The sequence below is a fragment of the Elephas maximus genome, chromosome 8, assembly GCF_024166365.1.
Source record: "Elephas maximus indicus isolate mEleMax1 chromosome 8, mEleMax1 primary haplotype, whole genome shotgun sequence".
Lineage (NCBI taxonomy): Eukaryota > Metazoa > Chordata > Mammalia > Proboscidea > Elephantidae > Elephas > Elephas maximus.
The window spans coordinates 131,767,623-131,771,374 of NC_064826.1; the positions used below are offsets into that span (position 1 = coordinate 131,767,623).

Below are 3,752 nucleotides of genomic sequence, written 5' to 3' on the forward strand. Positions count from 1 at the left end.
CAGTCTCAGTTAGTTTAATAAGACAGGAACCTTGTGGAAGGCTGTTGAAGCTTCAAACCCAAATCCCACAGAGATTAATACTTTTGATTTGTACAGTTCTTTATAGCCTCTCTTATGAATTGAATTGTGTCCCTCCAAAATCCTGGCCCCTATACCTGTAAAAAGAAGCCCTTGTAATGCAACAGCTAACCTGCTAACTGAAAGGTTGGTGGTTCAAACCTACCCAGAGGCTCTGCAGGAGAAAGACCTAGCTATTTGCTTCTGTAAAGATTACAGCTGAGAAAACCCTATAGGGCAGTTCTCCTCTGTCGTGTGGGGTTGCTGTGAGTCAGAATCAACTCAACAGCACCCAACAATAACAACATACCTGTAAATATGATCCTGTTTGGAAATAGGGTTCTCTCTGCAATGTTAATTAGGGTGAGTTCTAAGTCAAATCGCTTCTAAGTTATAAAAAGTGCAGATTAGACAGAAGCACACACAGGTGCCACATGAGGATTGCTACAAGCCAAGGCATGCCGAGGACTATTGTTATAGTTTCTTAGTGCTGCTATGACAGAAATACCACAAGTGGGTGGCTTTAGCAATTTATTTTCTCACAGTTTAGGAGGCTAGAAGTTCAAATTCAGGGCACCAGCTCTAGGGGAAGGCCCTGTCAGCTCTGGGGGGAATCGTTGTCTCAGCTTCTCTAGCGTTCTTCTCAGCATTCCTTGGTGATCTCCAGGCGACATGTATCTTTCCTCTGTGCTTGCTTCTCTGCACCTTTGCGGTTCTGTTTATTACTCAGAAGTGATTGGATTCAGGACACACCCTACAGTAGTATGGCTTCATTAACGTAACAAAGAAAACTCTATTCCTCAGTGGAATGGGGGTCAGGACTCCACATATTTTGGGAAGACACAATTCAATCCAGAACAGTTACCAATACGGAAGGAATCCACACAGCTGAGACCCTGATTTGAACTTTCAGCCTCTAAAACTGTGAGAAAATAAATTTCTGTTCTTTAAAACCACTTGTGGTAGGGGCTTTGGAATTGCTAACGGGCAAAGGCTGGAGGAATTCTGATGCACTTGAGGGTAAGCCTCGACTGCCTTGAAGAGACTATTGGTAGAATTATGGACATTAAGGGTGATTCTGATGAGCGCTGAGAAAGAACTGCAAGCTGTGGGGAAAGCTTCTATCGTCATGAACAGAATGTTGCTAGAAATGTGCTTCTAGGAAGCTTTAGAAGGAAAGATGAACATGTTATTAGACATTGGAGGAAAGGTGGGAGGAAAGACAGCTTTAGAAGTGAACTCTGCAGAACTTAAGATTTGAAAAACTCTATTGTAAAAACTAAGACCACATGTCCTAGAATTAATACCAAGGGTGTCGCTACACAATCTTTTGCTGAAGAGATTAGGCTTGTGACTGATGGTCTAAGTAACCATCACAAGAAAGCTTGTCAGCTTGGGCTGAAAAAGTGACAGGATGAAATTAAGGAGAGCTGTTTCCTGGAATTCTACAGGCAGAGAACAGGGTTGTCCTTCAAGAAAAGAAATGATCCCGGGAGTAGCTCGGAAACCAGGACTGTCAGAAGGAACATGGGCTGCTGTCCTGGTGGGCCAGGAGAACTGGCGGCCCAGGGCTGAGGGGGTGGGGTTACCATTCCAGTGGGCCTAGAAGATGGCACTGACTCCCAGGGCTGACAGACCTCAACCTAGAGTCTGGAGAGTGTGGCCAATGCCCAGAGTCTGGAGGTCACTGCCCAGATGTGCCTGGAGAATAGAGGATTATTTCCAAGCCTGGAGAGAGCTAATGAGGTTTGCCCTGCTGGGTTTTAGACTTCCTTGGTACCTATGACCCCTTCCCTCCAGTTTCTCTCTTTTGGAATGGAAATGTCTACCCTGTGTCTGTTCCACCTTTGTACTTTGGAAGTAGATAACCTATATTCTAGGTTTCACAGGTCAACAGATGGAAAAGAATTTTGTCCCAGGATGGAACATACCCATACTTGATTTAGCTGATTCAGAATATGAGATTTTTAACTTAAAGCTGACGCTGGGTTAAGAATTTTGGGATGATGTGATAAGGTATGTTTTCCATGTGGGAAGGACATGAGTTTTTGGGGGACCAAAGGGTGGAATGTTATGGATTGAACTGTGCCCCCCGCAAATGTATTTTAATCCTGGCCCTTATACCTGTAAATATGATCCTGTTTTGATCTCTTTGCAGTGTTAATTAGGTTATATCCGAGTAGGTTGAGTTCTAAATCTAATCACTTCTGAGGTATAAAAAGACCAGAGTAGACACAGACACACACAGGGAGAAGAGGAAAGTAGAAGATGGAGACAGACACATCTACAAAGACTGCCTGCTACCAGAAGCTGATAGACAAGGAAGGATCACCCTCTAGAGCCACACCCTGAAGTTGGACTTCTAGCCTCCTGAAAAGTGAGAAAATACATTTCTGCTCTTTAAAGCCACTCACTTGTGGTGTTTGTGTTATAGCAGCACCAGGTAACACAGCTTTGCTTCTCAAAGTGTGACCCAGGAACCAACAGAGCATTAAGACCACCTGGGAGCTTGTTAGAGATGCAGAAACTCAGGCCCCACCCCAGACCACTGTATTAGTTCCCATTTTAACAAGACCCTCAGGTGGTTTGCATACACAGTAAAGTTTGAGATGTGTTGCTTCATAGTATTTATCATTCCCTCAATAGCTTCTCATAATAACAGCTCTGAATTGCAGGCAGGGATTATGCTGTCCAGTTTACCAGTGAGAGAGCTGAGAGTCACAGCTTCGCTCAAGGTCACGCACTTAAAACTAGAGCTTGAACCCACTCCTCACTCAATCGAGTGTCTTCCCACAATGCCATGCTAATCAAAGAGAGAAGACCACAAAGCAGATGAGGACCCAGGACAAAAAAAGCTGATGCAAGAGACCCTGTGAGGTTTCTCTTTGTGCATGCATTGATACCATGTCCCCTCAGGCTCCACTTCTTCATATGCTGCAAGAGAACCATTTCAGAATCATCAGTTGTCTTCTAGGCACCCATGAAATTCTGTCTGAGTTATCCTGTCACCCTCTTAGCTGGAGTCCCAGGGATCCTGGCGTTGTACTGGCCCTTTTCAAATACTGAAGGGTGTTGTCTCAATGAGTGCAGAAGCCCAGCATTTCCCCGGGCCTACCCAACACATTCAGCACCAGCACACTCAGTCAGACTCACTTACGGGTCTTGGTCCTGAACAACTCATCCCTACTCTCTGCACACTTAATCCAGACTCACCCCTACTTTTCCAGCTTTACGTCCAACCTCTTTCTCTACTCTTGTTTTCCTACTGGGCAGATCTGGTGCCTTGAACAGACTCCCCAGGGCAGAGCTCCCCTTAAACTCCTGCTGGCCTCATAATCATCCACATGACAAAATTTCAAACATAACAAATTAATGAATTAAGTTATTATTTTGTCCTCACTAACTCTACCTGTTCTTCTCCTAATTTGCCAAATTTAGGCTGAAAGACCACCAGGGGAAAACAGTTACTAATTAATGTTAACCAGTCACTGCTCCAGAAGAAACAGCAACAGCACTAGCACGAAGAACGTGATGAAATGTTCTGGTCATTCACAAAGCTCTGAGGTAATCAGAACACAATGCGCTTCTGACCTCAATGCCAGCCCCTGCATCCTCCCCTGGCTTCACCCCATACATGTGGAGAACAGTGACTTCACTTTCAATGTCTTTGATATCAATGTTTAAATTCAGCCAGC

General features: G+C 44.6%; 1 long non-coding RNA gene across 1 annotated transcript in view; it reads left to right on the top strand.

The window, feature by feature from the left end:
* LOC126082255 (uncharacterized) overlaps positions 1-3,679 on the top strand; it is a 38,927-nt gene extending 35,248 nt beyond the window's left edge. Inside the window, exon 3 of the long non-coding RNA XR_007518515.1 lies at positions 3,496-3,679. This is a non-coding gene — a long non-coding RNA (uncharacterized LOC126082255). The remainder of the gene's footprint in view (positions 1-3,495) is intronic.
* Positions 3,680-3,752: the final 73 nt, after the last annotated feature.